The sequence below is a fragment of the Lichenostomus cassidix genome, chromosome 3 (assembly GCF_008360975.1).
Source record: "Lichenostomus cassidix isolate B80296 chromosome 3, HeHo_3.0, whole genome shotgun sequence".
NCBI lineage: Eukaryota > Metazoa > Chordata > Aves > Passeriformes > Meliphagidae > Lichenostomus > Lichenostomus cassidix.
Genome location: NC_139483.1, coordinates 24090553 through 24111472, shown reverse-complemented (window position 1 = coordinate 24111472; position 20920 = coordinate 24090553). Strand labels below are relative to the sequence as shown.

Genomic DNA, 20920 nt, shown 5'->3' with positions numbered 1-20920 from the left:
TTCCTCGGACATTTGCATATTAACACCTTGATGACACTAAAGCTGTCTTTGCTATAAAGGAAATTTGAAAGATTCCAAAACGCAATTTATTTTTAACATACTATTTTATTTTGATCTTAAGGCTATCCCTGGGATTATACTGTGTAACAGTTTTCTCTGAATTTGTCTCTTTCAATTTTGCTGGATAACTAACATGAATCCAAAGGCATCTGGCATAATTCTACCAAATATAGCCTGCTGATGGGGTGGGCGAAGGAGATGCAGCATGTTATTAGACATTCAGGACACAAATTTTCAGGTTTATTTAGCCCTTGAAAATAAACAGTGAGAGGAATTAGTAAGCGACATCTCAAATTTTTACAGGGGTGAATTTTGCCTAAGATTAGCAGCTCTGCTGTTACCTCAGCCAGATACCAGAGGATGTACTACTCCTTGTTTAAAAATGTATTTTCTAGAGCCCAGGTTCAAGGGCATAAAATGAAATGGAGTATCAGAAGGTAATGCTTAGCCAGCCATGTGATATTATGAACAATATAGTTGCTTGTAAGTCAGCTGGGTATTTATAGCAATTTCCCTAGTGAGAAGGGCTATTGATAAATGCTACGATTAAAACCTTACAATAACAGTAATAATATCTTTCATTTTTAATAGTGTCTTTGATCCTTAAAGGGCAGCTCATTTACTGCCTGTTTTCCAATTAAAAAGGGCATTCATGTTTTATGGCCTTCATCCCATTCATCCTGGTTGCTGGCTTTTTAAGGAGAAGGAATTAACCTGTAGCTCTGGAAAACCTAAAACTACTTTCCATTTCTATATTCCCTCTTCATTGCAGGGTCTCTGCAGGCTCTCCACACAGTGTGCTGTAGGCCAACTCTGTTTATCTGCTGTCACTGATATGATATGACATGGTATTATGTCTCCTAATGTTTGCGTTATATTAGATCCTTTTATATTAAGATCTCCAGACAAGCAATCGTATTCCATTGTACTCTATACTGTGTAGAGATTTATCAGAAAAGGCAGTCCACAGCCCAGAGAGTCTACAGTCTAAAGCAGACAGGGCAAAGGAAAACAGACATTTGATCCAGCCTCTGACATGGGAGTAGACTGTAAACAATTTACCAAATTTATTTGGGAAGACTGTGGAAGAATAGGGAACAAACAAGTTCTGGGCTCAATTCTGCTTTCACACAGAATTAATTTGGAAAATTCAGTTCTTTACTTGGGTCATAAACAACAGAAACTAAGGCATTGGGCTAGACTCCTCAAATGTCAGGATCATCTGAAGTTTATAAATGCTTAGCTTTAGAGCAGATTATTCTAGATTATAGCAATCAATTTAGTAAAATAACTTTGGTAATCCAAAGATTTTTGCCCTGAGTGTTATCTTCTCTCTATACAGTAGTTTCTTTTCAGGTTGAAGTCTATCTAGAAAATATTTTTGTCAGAATAGCCCTTCAAATTAAGTGGTATTTTTTACCTTTTTAGAATTGTCCAGTAAGATTTTTTTACAAGAATGAATAAGGACTTGCATAGCCTTCCACAGACCATGTTGCATGCCAAGCTTTATTGCAGCCCTCACACTGAGGAGGAGCTCCTTGTGAAAATGTTTCCCCTTCTGTAGTACCAGAAGAAATTTCCCCTTCTGTAGTACCAGAGAGATGTGGTAAGTTGCAGAGAGGGGGAAACAGGGACACCCCTTTAGTCTTCACTGCACCCCAAGAAAATCCTCAAAACCTTTTCTTGAAATCAGCCTTATGACTCTCAAAGCCTGAAAAATACAAAAAAAAAATTCTACCTAGGCTCAGATCCCTATATAGATTAAATGTCCAGCAGCCTGAATGCTTACCCAGATACTGTCCACTGTACATCAGCTTCTGCTTAAAAATCACTCAGGCAACTTGGACTTTCTGCAACACTCTGGTGTTGGACTGGAAGAGGAATATGAAAAAGGAAGAAACTTAACCTCAAATGAACAACTGTTTTAATCAATTTCAAATTTTAATGAGTTTTGGATACTGAATTTCAACATAGTTATTACTATTAATTCAAAACTCTTCCTGGTGGCACATGTCAAGGTGAGACACCTCTCAGTTGTGTTGAGGAAAAAAAAGTTTATGTTGGCCTTTTTTTTATTATCTTGGCCTTTCAGATGCCAAATTATACCTTCTCAAATATGTGCATGTCTATCTGTATATATATTGACCCTATAGTGGACTTTCTTTTAATACTTTCTCCATCCAAATGAAAACAATCTTAAGCCTTAAGAATTCTTCAATTCTTTGAAAGTGGAGGGATTTATAAATCCACGGTTGGAACAAGAATTGCAAACCTTAAAAGACAGATTATGTTTCCAAAACACGAGGACAAGTATGACCTTCATGTAAAACTATGTGTTTTAGCCTATGGGTGAAAGTGGTACATGAGGGGATTATTTATGTTTAGGTGTGTAAATAAATAGCAAGCCTTTGGACACCCTTCTTATATTTCCAGTAGCGCCTGCCAGCAGTCTTTTATTTCTGTTATGGTTTCAGGATGTTAAGACCACAAGAATGTAGCTAAATTAGATGCTGAAAATGCAGAAGTATCTGTGGCACCTCTCACCTTTACATCTAAGAGGAGTGATTAATTTGAACATGTGCTTTACTTAAATATAATGATAATTCCATGACACTCTGGTATGCTCCTCCCAGACCAAACCACTGCTCTGTATAAAGGTAGCAGAACTTTGTCCTTCGTATTTTATCTATCTGGTCATGAGACAACTTTAATCCTGTACTGATAATGAAAAAATATTGGAAATTATTCTATGGAAATTGACTGCATTTGTACAAATACTTTTCTTTGTTTTGTTTGGCTGCAGAAGGAGTAGAACTGTGTCAGTCATACAGTGAAACACTTGGTAGATTTTGTAGAGATAAAATATTTTTGAAATAATTGAAGGTGAGATGTAAAGAAAACAAACAATCAGAAAGTCATGTTCTTTTAACATTTTATTTTTTCAAAGATCTTCACTTTCTGAAGTATTGTTCCTTTACTTCAAAAATGGAATAACAACAACACATTCCAGGTTATTCAGTCCTCTGAAATAACCATAACCAATGATAGGCTATCATTATTTTAGTATCTTCAGGGATGAATATTCTTTTATATATGGACTAAATAAACCTAGTGTGATATATATATTATCTGTGCTTTGCCTGGAAGCTGCCTGCATGGTTGAAAGAGCTGCTCTTTTGGCAGGAGCTTCAGCCCTGTACTATATCCTGCACAGTACTCTCTCGTAGTTCAAGGTTAGGCAGAGTGCCATAAAAATTCCACCTTTATCTTCTATGAAATAATATGTGATAACATACAAGCACTCAGATGTTTTAGTATCCATCCTTTTGCATAATTCGCCACTAATTCATCCAGCAATTAGGAGTTTTTTGCTTTCTTCAAACAAAGAATGCTTAAACCCATATCTTTCACATTAGAGAGGTGCTAAGGCCATGAGGTGTTCTGGTTAACTTGTTCTCCACCCTTTCTCTTGAAATGTGTCCAAAAATGCTACCTTCATGGGCCAGAAGGAGTATAGCCAAGAAGAAACCTGACTTTTGCTTCAGGTTCAGACATTTGGTTAGAAAAGGAAGAGAACCAGGAATGCCAGACACTCATCACTAATATGTATGCATATTATATAACTTTTAAAAGAGTCTTGGGAGCAGAGTAAAGAGACATAATGTATGTTATTATTAAACAACCCCTGAGAAGATGGCTAAATATGTATTTTCTTTTCCTGCTTGTAGTAGCCCTGAGAAATGTAGATTTAATGAATCTTCATCTGTGTTTTCTCAGGTCTATGGGTAAAATCATGGCAGCATTCATTGCTTTCCTCTTTTAATTAGCACTTGATTCCTGTTTAAGGGCTTTTGAACATGTTCTCATGCACCTCATTGCCAGACAGATCATCACCTTGTAGCTGTTGCATATTTCTGAGGCAGTTCTCTTGGGCTTTTTGTTAAAGCAATGCAAGAACACTCATGTTTTATTCTGCCAACACCAAATATGATGGAATGTCAAACATTAAAATGAGAGGCAGAAGAAACAATTGTGTAAGAATTTTATAGTTATCAGAGTGCTCTCAGGTATTCACTGGGATATAAGTGCTGCATACTGTTCAAACAAGACATTAAATATAATCTTTAAGCTGAAAGAAAGACATCCTAAATAAACAGGAAATATTAGAAGTTTATTATGAAATCAAGATACAGAGGACAACCTGCCTCAGATAAAACCCCCCCAAAACAACAGAAACAGAGTCAGCAAGACACTCCCTTGCTTCTGGCACCCAGCTCAGTGCCCAGCATGACATGCAGATCATGTTTCTGCACCTGGATATGTCTTCTGTTTGTGATACTTAAATTCCTGAAACCTCTGCTTAGACAAAGTCTACCCTTTCATGCAGTTAGGCAAGCTATTAATGTCGTGCCTTGAGAACAATGTTTCATACCAATCCTGGTCCCACTGATGTACCTTTTCCAATGAGAAACACAAGCACTATTTAATCTAAAAATAACTTTGAGAGTTTAAGCATAAAAAATTAATGAAACTTTCTGTTCATGGGAGAATTTTGAGTGGCTGGTGGTAAACAAAATAACTGGTGGTTTCAATTTTGAAGCATCTTTAGAATGGACTTTCACAGGGGTTATATACATATATTTAGAATATAAACTATACACATACATACATATGCGGATGTGTGTATATATTATATGGATGTATATTTACATATTGACACATTCTGTACTTCATAACTGAACAATATTCCCACTGAATAGCACAGAATTTAGCTCTGTTTGAGAATAAGATTCTGTATGGAAGAAGTTAAATCCTGTCTGAAGAGCAGAATATCTTCTTGGACCTCCTTCAGCTTTACTGTATAAGCAAGTAATAATTCATGATTCAGAAAAGAGAAACAAAGAAGAGGAAGCTCACCAAACATGGCTTTTCTTGAGAAACACAGAGGAAAAATCTCCCTAAAGTATTCCTAACACTGAAAGATGATGGAAATTATTGACCTTTCAGCGGTCAGGATTGTGGTTAGTCTATATTGTATATGATATGATCTCTTAGTGGGACATCTTTTTAAGGGTCAGCTGCTCAAAGGAAAGGTTAATGTTTGCTGTCATGTACAAAAGAGCTCTGCAAAACTTCAGCCAACTGGAAACCCTTGTCAGTTGGAAGTTTAATTAGATTAATTGGGCTGAATTATGTATAGTACTTAATAACAGTTGAGCAGAGGCTAACTAATATACTTTAAATACCATATTCTCAAAATTATTCTCAGCCTAAAGTATTCTATGCCATATGCATAGTTGAGTATTCTCAGTTTCCATAGGATATATTAATATTACTGCAGTTTCTGTAGAATATATTAATATTATTACATTATGCCAAAACTGTCTTCTCTAGCATGTGAAATATGATGTGTCAACAGTTTATTTCAGGTTTTGAACCAAAATGAATAGTTGCTATAGCAGTTGTTACATTACAGCTCCTCTGACATACTCTGATTCAGAACAATAATGGATGAGGTTTTAAGCAATTTTGTCACCTGGGTAGTAAGAGCAGGGCAGGACATATTCCTGAAAAGTTGAAAACTAGAGCCTTCCTGCTGACACATGGTTTGGAACTGAATTCTGGAATGACAGAAGATTTTCTGTACTGGTTTCAAACTGCACTGAGAAAAAAAAAACAAGACATAAAGATTCAAAAGCATTTTAGGCATATAATTAACTTTTCTAAGCTGTTCATTACAGCTATGTGAAAATACAGTTCTTCTCAATTCCACAGTACATGCATGAGCTCTTCCTAGAAGATTGCTACATGATAGATGCACAACTTTGAAGCGACTGAATGCAAACAAAGGTACTGCAACCTTTTGATGTGATCTTTATTTTGTTCTGCACTTTTGACTGGTGTTGTTTTTTGTCTAGACCACTAAGTTTAGGTAGAATTTACAGGAAAAATGACCTCGTTTTGCCAACAGATAGATCAGGACTGGAATCTTCACTAACACAGGAATAAACTAACTAGCTGCTATACCAGACTAGAGAGGGATCTGGACCCTAACATAAAATACAGTGCTGTACTCCTGTCAGAAGCTTTTGCTCTTTTTATATTCACTTTTCCCATGGATCTTAAATCTAAGTTTTATTGGTAGAAACCTGGCATTAACAACATTAATTTACACAGGCAACTATTCACAAAAGAAATGCTGCTGCCTGTGTGGGGACAGACAATCCTTGACAGAGCCTTCTGTCAAGCATTTCCAAGGATTTTGGCACAAGTGGAGGCTAATGAGTGAGATGAGGCTCTAACTTGTACTTCTGAGATGTTCTAAGGCCACCATGGAGTTGAGGGACCCTGTAGGACAAAACATAACTTTGCAGTTTTCACACAGCTGAGGGGTGTTGGTTTAAACCAAGCAAAACCCCACATTTTCAACTGTTTTTATTCCTGCGATATATTCAGTTGACTAAATCAAAGTGAGAAGGCTTTTTCCATTTTCCTTTATTTCCATTTAAAATTAAATTAAAATATACCTGTTCTCTGAAAATATGCATGATAATATAAGTAAAATGCATCAGAATAGAGTGCAAGAATTGAAACTATCAAGTTCTCATGAGCAGATGAAACTCCTTGTTTGCCTCCCTTTCAAGGTCTTGTTTGGTTGATTCATTCCTGTTCCTTAAAACAATTTCTTACAACATGACCATGAAGCAAATCAATGTATTCAGGTCACAGGAAATAACAGAAAGAAAAAGATTGAATGTGATTTCCTGACTAAAAGAGCTATTTCTCTACCACCCTGCCCCAGATATCTTGCCCTCAGCCCATCCTAACTCAATTAGAAATAGTATTGGGAATGTCTCAAATTACTGCAATTGCTGCAGCAAAAGGGGAGGAAGATGATAAAAAAGTACACGCCTCTGACCTGTGGGGGACTTATCCAAAATAACTCAATTACATGTTATAAAAATAACTGTTACCTATACTGCTCTGTGGTGGTGATAGCTATGTGGGAATAGATCCCATCATTTATAAAGTGCCTTTGACCTATTCACCTGGACCCAGATCAGTAATCCATCTGGCCTGGGACAATTTCTAACACTCCCAATCTGTCAACAGTTCCAAACAGCTGCCATTTCGAAAATAAAGCCAGCCTTTCAGACAAATGTCATCTTTCCCTCAAGATGTGGCATTATTCTTCTCTTTGCTCTTCCTCTCATAAATTTCACTGATGTGATGGGGGATCAGTAACTGGTCCTTGAAAAGGTGACTGAAGAAGTGGCAGATCCAGTAGCTGATAAAACATCTTAGACCCAAAATGATAAAAGATTATTCACACTCATGCTCTGGGACTCATGAGTCTAAAGAAATATGGGCTTCATTTCTGGCTGAAAAAAATAGAGTGAAACATTACACTAAAAAGGGCAAAGAGGGTACATAAAATCTACTTGGGGCTTTTTTTACTGGAAATTTCTGTTTTCATGTTTATAAAAATTCTGTGGAATGACATTCTATCTTTATTATAACACTGCAGTCAGTGGAATTCAAATTAACTTTATATGTGAGGGGAAGTGATGACAGGGGACTGTTTGAGTGAGGAAGAGACAAGACACTACATTGGTCCCATTTGCTTTAAATTCCCACCCACAAAACTTCCCTAATTTTTAATAGAGCCAGCAATCTTTGGGATTCACCTTTTAGTAAACCAAGGTAATCCACAGGTATTGTGTGAAAGGAGCTTGTGTGAAGGTGGAATTCCTTCACAGAGCAGATTTATATGTATAAAAGACTGCTTCCATCTGGTTGAGTTCCTCCAGTACATCTGCCTTCAAGTGGGAGAGAGCTCTTGCAGCTTTTAAAATGTTATAATTAGCTTTAGTACAGCACTCTGCTGTCAGTGCCAAACTGCCTCTCTGTGTGGAAGCAGTGAGTTCAAATCCTTCTGTGTCATGGTCCTCTGTGCAGCTCAGTGCCTCACCTGTCCTCAGCAATGGTGGACATCCTATCTATTTATATCTGCCTACAACATGCAGTTACAGAGGATAAATATATGTACATCCAACAGAGGAGATTAAACTCCAATAGAGACCCAATAGCAAAAATAAAAATTAGATTTTTTTTTTTACTAAGCAGATTGTCTGGCATTTTCAACTTGAGGTAAACTTGTTAACAAGTTACAGAGAGACAAAGTAGTACTACTGAGAAAGTGTTTAAGATGTGATAAAAGGTATTAAAATTATTTTCTCTGCATTCCTGATGAACATTGTGCTAGCAACTAAGTGATAGTTGGAAGTGTGGTTTTATTTTTATTTTTCTGTTACTTGAATCATAATGTGTTCCCAGTGAATACCAGTGATATTTTTATTTAACACTAGAAATACAGCTGGTTATAAAGGGAAAGACAGCAATAGCCTATTAACTACCATGAACTTAATCAGGTGTCTTTAAATGTCTTTAAATCCACCACTTTAAATGGTGGATTTTGGTGCCTCACAACGCATCCTACATGGAACTCTTGTTGGAGCCAATTCTACCTAGTTCTCCAATTAGTTCAGAAGAATCTGCAAGTACAGAGCAGTACTGAGCCTGTTTAATAAGAGCATAAGCCTACAGCCTTTGGAAGTGAGGAAAGAATTTGGAAGCCTTTGGAAGTGAGGAATTTCTCCTTTGGAAGAAATTTCTTAAAAAAGGGAATTATATAGAACTGGCCATTTATGATGCAAATCAATACCATTGCAGATAAAGGCCCTGTAGCACTCAATGGAAAATACAGAACAATCTTACAGAATTGAACAGATAAGGCTGTATTTGGTGCATGGCATGCAGGAACCTTTAAAAAGAAACTATGCAAAACATATTTTATATCAAGTCCCCAAATATTTTATACTACTTTGACTGGGATTGTATTAAGCTTTAGCATAAATAGGACAGTTTAATTAATTTTATCATGTATTTTTATGCCTACAAGATACTATCTCATCTCTTTTTTCTTTTCTTTTTATGAACTTTCCACTAAAGCAAACAAAAAATCCTTCAAGACTTCCCAGGAAACAATCTTTCTGCTTAGAGAAAAATTGGTGATATAATTTATTCCACATCAAGTCCTTTTCTAACTGAAGTTTTTTAATAGGGCTCTTTAGAAAACCCACTCCATATGATCCAGATATTCTGTAAGTATGCAGTTTATCTCATTGTATTCATCTGACTAGCTGTGGATAAAAAAACATGGGTTTTTTAATAATTTCTCTGAACACTAGTGAACAGAGTTTTTTCTATTAACAAATCCCATGTCACCATATTAAAAAGAAGAATTCCTTATCAGTCAGGTAAGTGAGGTTACTTTATTCCTGAGATGTCCGAGTTTCAGAAAGATTTGATTTATGCTTAAGGCTTTGGCAACTGAATAATCTGTCACTGAGTGGGAAATATATTAATTTATATGGAAGAGTGAAATGAGAAATAGTGAAAATTTGTTACTGATTCCTTATACAGCTGCTATGAAAAAAGAAAACCTTTAGATAGAATGTTTTGATGTTAAATTTGATACTGCATCAGCTGCAGGAGAAATAGGCAAATTCCTGCTGGCTAAAGTATCCCAGGACTTCAAAAACATGAAAGTTAATATTGTTGCTTATATGATGTGATAAAGTGGGTAGGAGTTTTTTTTTCAAGCGACTGCACTAAAACTGCATGAGCAGCTATGTTTGTTCAAAATTTGAAAAGAGATTTATGTCCAAATGTTCAGTGAAACATACCAATATGTGACTGACTTTTGAGAATTCAACAGCACCCAAGAATACTCCTGATACTTCATTCTGCTTTTAATTACAGAGTTGAGACTATAGGGTTTCCTAAGGAAATGGCCACTGGAATTAGTCATGTGTTATAATCCTACTTTCCCCCCCTGCCCGAAAGGGAAGAGTGTAAAATGAGTAAACAGTAAGGTAATGGCAGCAGGAGCCCAAATGGTCTGCAAGAAGGATTAGGGTTAAAATAGAAATGGCTTTACTTTGGAAGCTTCTTAGGTGACAAGAATAAAGAGCTGAATAAACCAGTAATCTAACACAGTTTTTACACCTCTAAAAATATAAGCATAGTCACTGCGGATTCATGGTGAAAACTTCATAATACCACAAAACCAAGACCGCCTACCTGGCCACCCATTTTAACCTCTGGATAGAACTGATGCATGCTTGATAGACACTAACTATGGAAATATTTCCCAAGGGGCAGAAAAGTAAGGTTTTCCATGGGGCTTATTGTTTTCACAAAGTGTATTGGCTCTGTAAATAGCTCTGGTTAAAGGAAATGCAGGGGATGCTCTGCAGCTATTTCTCCCAACCTGGAAGGCTGCTGGCTGGGCTGACAGTGCTCCCTTTATGCCACACCTAAAAAAAGACTCAAGGTGCACAGTGCCTCAGGAGCAGAATCCTCAGGTGAGAAAAGGCTTCCAAGGGGAAGGGGAGCTTGCTGAGTTCCCCACTCACAGCTCAGCCTCTGGAGCTAGACTGGAACACAGTCTGGACAGTTTGGGTTTTGGTGGTGCTGCACTACTGGCAGATTAAGAGGATGCCAGCACCTCAAAAGTGAGCAAACTCACATCTGCAGTCAGCCAGAGGCATTATCTGGAAGATTTTGACACGGGGCCCCTTTTACTTGAAGCATGGATGGGATTGTGAAGAGGACATGTCAATGTTTGCTAACTGCAACAGAACTGCCCTGTTTGACACCACACAAAGCGATGATACTTTAAAAATTCTTTGGGGCCTTTATGGAAAATAGATCCTTGTTTTTATTCTGTTCTATGATTAGTTACTGCTTCATAGTTTTTTTTTTCTTTTCTTTTTTTTTTTTTTAAACATCCTCAGGGGACACCCACTCACAATTCTGTGCATTTTATAAACCAGAGTTTATTTTCTGTTAGCACAGCAGTACCTCAATGCCGTGTGAGAACTCAAGGCTTTATGCATTAGTGGTGCAAACAGAAAGCCTATTTAGAATTTACCACAGCTCACATTGTCTAATCTTTTTTTCCTCTAACATTAGATCTACTGAAACATCTGTAAGTCTGCCCTGTTAAATAAAAGCGCCTGACTTTTAGAAGAGAATGAAAGCAGCTCTTGTAGATTCTGTGTTTGCAACATGTCATATGGTACAGCTTAGTCAGGATATTTTTGAAGTTAAATAGTATTTAGAGAAGTTCCAAAACAAAAATCAATCCAAGAAAAAAATTCCAAATAGAAGATTTCTGGTTTGTAAAATGCTCAAATGTTGTCAGCTCTGCTTCTTTTTGAGTAAGGCTGATCTATTAAAAATGGCTTTGTCTGTGTAGCTCTAACAAAAGGGATTTATTTAATTTTGTTTTTCAGATGAAATAATTACATTTGTACAGCCATGGATGTATGGTGTTGCTTTATTTTGAGAACAATCAGTCCAATTTGGGCAGAATAAATGTTTGTGTGTCAACTTGTGGGTGCACAAGGGCTCACACCCCAATCCCCTTGTCCACGGATGAAAATTCTCTGAGCACTGGATTGCACACTGAAATACCTCTAGCTCCAAGGAGGCTACTTGAACATGTAACTACAACTCTGTTCCAGATGTGCCACATGTCAGCACAGGCTTTAGAAAGCCAAAAATCTTCAGAGAGAGCACTTTGATCCTTCTGCTCCTCAAGTGCAACACCAAGCAAAACTAAAAGCAAACATCCTAGTTTGACATGTTTTAGTCTGCTCGGGAATGTGATGTTCCCTGAGAGCAGATGATAGTTTTCTTTTTCTATCCTTCTCTCATAATTTTACTCCTTTATTGTAAACCTGAATGTTATATGATTGAATTTTTTAAGTACAGGCTTCCAAATAGGCTTCTGATTAACCTCTTGTGTAAGTATAGGACACTCTATTTGTGTCCAAATTCCCCAGCCAGACCACAACTCACACAGACTTCTCCTGTCTCCTCTAGTGGGGATCTTGGGAGTTTCCATTTGTCTGAGGAAGGGTTATTTATCGTGCATGTGACTCTGGTTCTACTTCACCTGAGTCTCATGACAGTGTTTTTAGGCTGTAATGATCAAGATCTAAATTTTCCTTAAAATGGGAAAGCAAATTTCTAGATTCTGTGATTGCAGAGAAATTTGAAAATGTGCAATGCTCCTCTGAAATGCAAAATCCAGAAGTCAAATAAAATACTTTCCTCCTCTTGATGTTCCAGGTTCTTACCTTATTTGGCCAGTTTCTTCCTTTGATATTGTTTTTGGTTTTTTTTTTCTGCAGAAAAGGTGGAGGTACAGGAGTCAACTAACGCTTTCATTAATTTATTTTTTGTTCTTTCAGGCTGACATCGAGCTTTTGCTCACCTTCTGACTATAAGGATTTTTCTGCTCTCATTATAACTGAATTGGCAATGAATCTCCAACCAACACCAGCTACCTACTTCTTCCCAAAAGCAATTTAAGATCAGTGTGCCGTGATCTACCAGAACCAAAAACAGGTCCAAAGGAACTCTTTTGCTGCAGTGCTTATGGCAGTCCTAAAGAAAAGGCTGGGATAAGACCCTAAGAGGACACACAGCCTGACTGACAGCTTGGGAAGCATTCAGGGGACCAGAGGAATTTACAGTGTATGTGTCAAACCAGCTGTTTGACTCCCAGTATTCTGAGATGGGTGCAGAAGGCTTTCCTTTTATAAGTGGTCCTGCAGCCTGAAGGTTAAGGGTTCCGTGCTGGGCAACCAAGACATTTCTTGTTTAATTGTTAGTTCCTTGCTGGTATAATTTTAGATGTGACTAATTGTTTTTTCCCCCCTCTTTTATTTTTTTTTTCTTTCTTGCATCAGTGGAAACAAAATACCAGAAGTATGGGAATATTGGAGCAAGTGGGAAGAGTGAAAACAACTGTTTTCCTGGAATATAATGTTATGCCATGGGGGTCAGAAACAGACGAAACTAAACAATGACAGAAAAGAGTGCCTTTAAACATACATTTCTTCTTATTCCATTTTGAGCACTAGAATATTCAATGCTACTAATTTTACAGTAAAACCAATTATTTTTCTACCCTCTGGACAGCTAGATTAAGTTCCTGCTGAATGATTAGTTTCTTCTTATTCTTTCTATTTCTTTTTTTAATTTTTGTACTGTCAGTATATTCAGTGCCCATTTTAGTATGGCTCATATTGCTCAAGAGAGATTGCAACAGACTTTGTGTTTTGGACACCCAAGAAACGACTGCTTGTAGCTATCAGGAAGAACATGAAGGGCTGAGAAGGGAACTTGCTGGTCTGTGTTTAACCATGCTATTTCGAAAAACACATTTCAAGAAAGAGTCATTTACACAGTTTACTAAGAACAAGAAATTGTACTATTAAAAAGCCTTCTAATAAAACAAGTCATCCTCAGAGAACCCACTGGGAACTGTTTGTTTGAGTTCACCCATGAAAAATCACTTTAATGTTATTTAAAATGCCAGATTCTTGAATTTAAAGTTTGAGATATTTCTATTGCAAAAGGCTTCTTTTTTTAAAATGAAGCTCCATTTTTAAATCACAGATTTGTTTACTGAAGAGAATAATTCCTTATAAGTATTGCAAAGAAATTATATTTTTTGAATGGAGGAAAAAGGTATGAATGTGTTTGAAATGCAGATCCACTTTAAGAATTATTTCTTATTAACTGCAAGGACTAATAAAATAAGTAGCCCTCCTCACATGTTTCAAATTAAATATATTTATATCAAGTGTTCTGCTGGATCTGACAGGCTGCACTCTTCATTAGACACAGAAAAGCATTTTTAACTTTTTTTTCCCTGAGAATAAATGTAAAACATAGTGAAGTGAAGCATTTCACAGATCTATTTATGTTTTATCTTATTGTTAATGCAAAATCCCCAGATATTAACCAAATAAAAAGGCTTGGGCTTTTTTTTGTTGCTGGGGTTTTTTTGTTGTCTTTTTTTTTTTTTTCTTTGAGTGAGGAGGATGAGGAAACAGTTTTTCATTTAGGAATCTTCATCTGTAATTCTCATATACAAAAATGCAGTACTTGACAATTTAGCACTTTGGACCACAGGAACTTTTTGTCTAACTTTGTCAGACATGAAATGAATTTTTCCAGACTGTTTGATTCCTACAATTGTTTAGGAAACCCAAAATGGCTTTCATGCTTCAATTTTACAGAGCAGTCAGGAAATTTGTTGTTTTCCTTTGTCCAACATTCCTCTGTATCTGGAAAGGCTGCATTTGAATATTGGGACCGTGATGCTATTTAACAGTGTTAATAATTTAAATTCTTGGATCTTTTTCAGGTAATTCAAACCTTGAGAAAGCAAAGCTTTTCACTCTTACAAATAAACTTCTGTAGACTCACCTTCTCACTGAAATAAACATTGCACAAAAGCATTATGTTTTATGTGTTCTACCTCTCTACCAATACTGTGAAAGAGGCAATAGGTGCTGCTCTGAACTGCAGAGTATTTACCAAATTTAACATTAACAACTTTTTTCCCTCAAAACATGACCCCATGAGAAACAATAAAGATTTTACATTATGCTTTCTACAGACAATGTTTTTTCCTTTCAGGCTGTTTGCACCTGGCAAGACGCCCCATGAAATTCAGGGACATGCTGTCACAAAGTAACTGTTTTATTTTGGCTGAGAAGAGCAATTTTCCAGCTGGACAACAGCCCTTTACATATACGGGAAGATGTCATGCAACAATGTTAAAAAAAAAAAAAAAGAAAAAAAGAAGCTACTGAAACTTTGTCTTGGTACCCACAAATTACAGTGGATGCTTTTGTTGGCTGTAGTACTCTGTGGACTGAAACAAGAATACACGAGGTAATTCCCCTGATATTTTTGAGATCTGAGTAAGAAATTGCCTGGGATGAAAATGGTTCATGCAAAAATACTAAACGTCTGTGCTGTCACACAGCAGCATCTTTGCTGATCATCCTGTGTGTAAAAATAAAGGCACCACCAGACCACCTAAACTGAAATCCAGTGATCTTTACCTTCTCCATTATGCAAATCATCCATTCTAGAAATGCCTTTCCTTTCAACTACTGCATTAGATGCTTGAGTTTTTTTTTATATAGGCTTGGTACAACATGCTGAAGCCTACAATACTGCTTTATCTCTCTTCAGTCTCCTGTGATCTGTGAGACCCCCTAAGCCTTTTCCTTCTTTTCCATTCACTTTCTTTGTGCCATTTACTTTGTGTAAGCTACTAATCCTATATTCCTTACATTTGCAAAGCTGCCAGTTCTCAGTCCCTTTTTTCATAAACCCAGAGCTGCTGCTCCTTACCGGTCTCAGGAAAGCATCCTGCTCCGAGAAGCTCTTTTTCACTGATTCTTTGAGAACTTCCCTTTTTTCCTCTGCCCAGGGTGGTGAGGCCAGGGCATACTTCCCCACTGCACTAAGGGGAACTTACTGTGTACTTCTCCTTGCAGCCTTCCCCTCTCCTGGTGCATTGGGTGCCTGCTCTACTGCCACAGGATAGCTGGTATAAGGTTAAACAGGGGTTGGCAATGGGGCACAATTATTGGGATGTTACAGGCCATATTGAGATTGCAGCTAAGGTCCATTTGTCTTCATTGTGCTTCTTCAGTGCTCACTTTAAAAAAAAAGAAAAATTCCCTGTTCCTACTGTCACTCAGACACCATTATTTTCATCCATTCTCATTTTGCTGAGAATTCTTCCATAGCCTCTTCCTCAAAATACACTTTTTGTGACACTCCCATTAAACCACAAAAGAACAACCAAGAAGGGCCAGAAAGAAGGAACCTTCCCCAGCCCTGCTATGAGGCCCTGACAAAAGCCAGAAACTGCAGAGAGAAATCAGAGGAATCCAAAGGCTCTGACTGCCAGCTCCAAACCCTCAGTTCACCTGCTGCCCCTTGTTGCTTGTATAAGTGGGTTTTTCCATCTGCAGGTTCTTTGGTGCAGGAACGTCATTTACAGATGTGATTTGAAAACCAGTGATTCTGTAAAACTACTTGCTAGCTGAGGGAGACCTAAAACAAAGCCTGCCATTTTTATGGAATCCTGAATATGTATCTTCTGGAAATCAGACTCTAAAGATCCATATTTTTTAGTCTCCCTGTCACTTGGGCAAGCTTCTGGACAGGTTGTGGACTGTCTTTCAGGAGTAATCTTTAAAACACAGTTGAAGCAAAGACTCTCAGAATGTTCTGGTTATAAACAGTTCCACTGGCAGTTTCTGCAGCAAGGCTTCTGTCTTTTTATGTAAGAATATTGCAAGAACTCCTTCGCAAATCCTATCCTCAATTTCTTTACTATTTTTTTGCATTTTGCAGAATGTCTCCAAAATGTAAGAATTTTGTAAATAACAAGTCAACAACTATACAACATAATTAAAAGAGGCTAAAAGAAATTCTGGAAATTATGACATCACTCATGATTCTGATGCTAGCCATGTGCAATAACAAATGAAGTTCTGAGAAGAAAACAAAATGATGGCAGAGAGAGAGTCTAACAACCGATACAAACAAAAATGGTTTAACAGCAACAATCAACCAAAAAACCCCAAACCCTTCCCCCCCACTAAAAAAAAAAAAAAAAGGAAACAGAGCTAAAACAATTTCTATTCAAAATTCTGTTCCACAACAAGTCTCAGTGGAGCCTTTGGGACTGTGGTCCCCATATTTCAGTTAGCTATGTGTTTCATGAAAAATTTAGATCTGAAGATTCATGGAGTTCTTGAGTGTTTTTAGCACACACTGGCTTTTGTTCTTGCTTTCATGCTTTGGCCCAGCACCTCAGCAGTTGGATCATCCCTTTGAGATTTGAAAAACCTGGTTTTTTTTTTTTACTCCCTTTGTCCAACAGAATTCTGGCTCAAAAATCTCTCTCCAAAAGTTTCTGGAGGGTGCCTTGGGGAAATCTGGGATCAGAGGAGCCTGTGAATATTTCTGTGGAAACTGTTCCATTTTGAATGAAATAATTAAATACTTGCTAAGCTGTTGGCCTTGAGGTTAGAGAACTTGCCTGGAAGGGGAGAAATGAATATTTCAGACTGCTCTGATTAATAGTTCAGTATTTTATGTTAAACCAAGCAGGGAAAAGACCTCTAGCATTTTCCTTCCAACTAAGCCTTGCTTTAAAGTCTTAGTCACACATTTGTTTGCTTGATTTTTCATGTGCCATCCAAACTTAGGTGAGGGATATGAATGCAACATAACTCTAGAGAAGCCTGAAATTTTGTGCTCAGCATTTCCTGTTTCATGGCTTTGGTGCCTCTCCAGGCACTATGTCAGATTTTGCAAAGTTTATTCTTATGTGGCCAATTCTCCCCACACAGCCTTGGCACCTAATTAGGGTCTGGTGAATTGGGGTATTTGAAAGATCCTTCTGAGGATTTCACCTCTAATAATTTTCTTATTCTTTATCAAACTCCTTTTCAACTAGAAATATGTCCTTCTGCTAATTGTAGCAGGCTATGGAAAGCATTTTGCTGTAGCGATGTATATCTATGGATTGGGATCTGGGAGATACCTACTGTATATAATGCTTCTACCCCTAGCTGCATATAATTCTTTCCCCTGTCAATGCATGCCAGTCACACTTTGTGAGGTGATTCAAATTCACGGTGTAGAAAATGCATTTACATTTTTCCCTGGGGTTTCCTGATTACTGAAATAACCTCCATACTATCATCTTCTACAATAATATTTTCAGTGGCGAAGAATTTAGGTGGACTTCTAGTAAAACTATAATTGAGTTTTTCATCTTTTTTTCCCCCAAAGGCAGGGAACCATTTACACTCTCAATGGGCTCATGGTAAATGGCCACTGAATATTATTTTAATGTTTTTTTATCCCCAAATGTCTGTAAAATAATGGATTAATCTTTGATATTTAATATATACATATATATTATATGATATTGCAGTGCATGGCACTGCTAATATTTACACTGTAGTTTTAGATGAAGGTGTCATGATATGTAAAATCATTCAGCACTAGATATCTTAAATATCCAAAAGCTAAGTTGGCTGTAAGAAATCTCTACAACCTTCTTCCTTTAACAATTATTGTTGTGGACAAGGCAAAAGGACCATAGGTGTTTGCAAAATGTTAAAGTTGTACCCTCTGACTCTGAAATGTCTCTGTAGCATTGTTTTAAACTTACTGCAAAAAACAGAGAGCTTATTAGTATGAATTAACATGTTACTTCATTTAGCATCTCATGGGAATCTGATACTTGGGGAAAATTAGTTATCTAGGCTGAAAAAAATAATTTAATCTTTTTCATTCAGTATTACCTAGTTTATATAGCTGCTTCCAAGTTGAGAATGTTTCATTTAATTACAATGCAATAAGAAATTACCTGTCATACAATAATTTTAATTGTCTTTCCCTGAAGCTGGTCTTCCTTGCAGCTGCCTAGAGCAAAACAGTTTGAGCAGTTTGACTCTTGCCCTTGGATATTTGGAAAGTTTCTGCTAACCAAGAGTTTTGGTTCCCCCTCAAAGAAGGACGATAAATTTTTTTGGTGAAAACAACAGTTATTATATCATCAGTGTGGTTCCCATGGGGGTTACATCTAGGATGCCACAAAACTGAAAAATAAAGAACTTTGACTGAGAATGAAAGTGATTACTCATGAGAGATTCTATCCTGTTGTCTGCATTACCCTGCTTACAAAACATTTGTCAAAATTTCCAAAAGTAAACTAAATAATGTTTAAGTGGTGTTCATACAAATTAGCCCAATTACTTCCCACCTTGAGAACAGATAAACAAATGAAAATCCAAAGCAGCAGGTCTAAGGACTCTAATATTGAAACCCTCTTTTTATTTCTTTCCTGTTTCTCCAGTGATTTTCCCAGTCCCCATTGTCTGGTACTGCTAAATCTGTGCTTTGCAGAGCAGTGGTCTTAGAACTGTGCATTGCACGTCAGCACTTAAAGGCTGATTTCTAAAGGGCTGATCTTCTTTTCATCTGGGAAAGAATGACACAACACCTAGAATTTTAAAAACTCTTCGGGTTCAATAATAACTTTGTGACTCTGCTGTGAGCTGCTAATTGTAGGGGAAATTGACAACAAATAAGAAAGGTAGATGAGGAGGATGGGTGCAAGCAGAAGAGGGTTACTCTGTATGTTGTTCAAGCTAAAGCCAATTATGCCTTAACCTATGTTCAATTGTATTAAAATATTATCCTTTCTGAATGGGAAAAGTTCACTGTAGACATAGAAGAAGAAAAACACAGTCTCTAATTAGGTTCAAGTATCTTTAAATTTCCAACTGCTGCAGAAGAAATGGCATGGCAGGTTTGGAAGTGCATGTTCAACGCATTGAACTAAACAGTCACAGAACAAAGCATTGTCCAAAAAAAGAAAAAGAAGCTGAAGCATGTGACAAGAATATTTTTCCACATCACCTTTTTTTCATATCGTGTGTAAGTGAACACTGAATCTTGGCGCAAACCCAGCCAACTGAGGGCAAAGGCTTTCACAGATCTGTTCTAACCACCAATCTGTTTCTCTCTCTTTTTTTTTTTTCCTTCCCTCTAAGTTTGGGACATTTCTGTCTGCAAGCTGACCCATTCCTAAAGCATATATACATGTCATTTGAGGATTTAATAGCCAGAGACATTGAGAGACTGTCCAGATCCCTCTTTTACAGTCCAAGAGACAACTCCAAGAGGCTAAAATACTACTGGGGTTTGAAACTGTGTGTGCAAAGAGTTTCTATTTCTTCAGTTAGCTAAAGTGCTTTGTTTCTATAATTTCATATGCATTAAAAATAAATGTATAGCAAGCAATATTTTAAAATAACTTTCTGTTATACTCTTGGCATTCTCTCCAAAACACTCATATGTCTTAATGACATTCCATTTATTTAACTGCTTTTCTCATTAAAAACACTGCCTTGGTGGTACTGATTGCTTAATGTTTGACTCTAGATTATACAGATCTGCTTGTTATGAGGAGATGAAAACCCAGGGCAGAGCAGCAACCCCAGAGAAGGGAACTTCCCTGTTAAGATTTTAACGGGTTGAGGAACAGCATACATTGCCTGATGCACTTATTATCCAGGAAATTACTCATCACTGCTAGTGATTCTTACTGAAAATACTAAAATAATCCAAGAAACTGAGTCTTTCAATTTACAGTGGGTCCAGTGCTATTAAAATGGTCATGCATAATGCTGCACATCAAGGGTTTTTTTAAATTAAATTAAATTAAAGACAAAAACTGATGAAGTATTTTTAATTTCATTTGATTTATCCTGAAAGCAGATTTTATCACTCTCCTGAATGGGTTTGTTCCAACACAGTATGGATTTGTGCAGTTTGAGGTCCTAAATCCTGGCTTTTTCTTTCTCTTCACAAAACTGACCTGACCAAGGATTTGTGCTCTGAAGGCAGGCCCTTGAGCTAAGAAAGGGTGGGAAAAAATGCTATAGGGATCTCTTACACTACTATTATGAGAAAGTCATTTGTGTTTGAAGCTCTTCCCTGGCTAAAATTTAGGTTTTGCCCTTGCAACAAAGATCTTGGGATGCAGACCCAGCCATACTGGCCCAAGGACGGCTGCCAGTTGAAAAGGCCCCTCCAGGACATGCAAGCAAGGTTTTACCTCTGAAAAGTACTATGTACTCCTAATTTCCAATCAGTACATGGTGGCCCTGAGGCTCAGTGGGACAAAAGGTGTTGTCAGGTCCCCAGATCACTTTGAGAATGTCAGAAGGGCAGCCTCACTCTCTGAGTCTCTGCTACATTTTGCAGGCTGCACATCCCAAGGATGGTACAGTACTCTCAGCAGAGCCTTTCTACCCACAGAGCACACACTGAGTGTCCTGTTTCCTGCATTTGTGCCTCAGGAGGCTCTGCTGTGCTGCAC

General features: G+C 37.3%; 1 long non-coding RNA gene across 7 annotated transcripts in view; it reads left to right on the top strand.

The window, feature by feature from the left end:
• LOC146439295 (uncharacterized) overlaps nt 1-19852 on the top strand; it is a 55375-nt gene extending 35523 nt beyond the window's left edge. For 4 of the 7 annotated variants that reach the window (XR_014850739.1, XR_014850745.1, XR_014850741.1 and 1 more), the window contains one exon: nt 5836-19852. This is a non-coding gene — a long non-coding RNA (uncharacterized LOC146439295). The remainder of the gene's footprint in view (nt 1-5835) is intronic. The other 3 variants (XR_014850740.1, XR_014850742.1, XR_014850743.1) reach the window with 2 other exon arrangements.
• The last annotated feature ends 1068 nt before the right edge of the window (nt 19853-20920 follow it).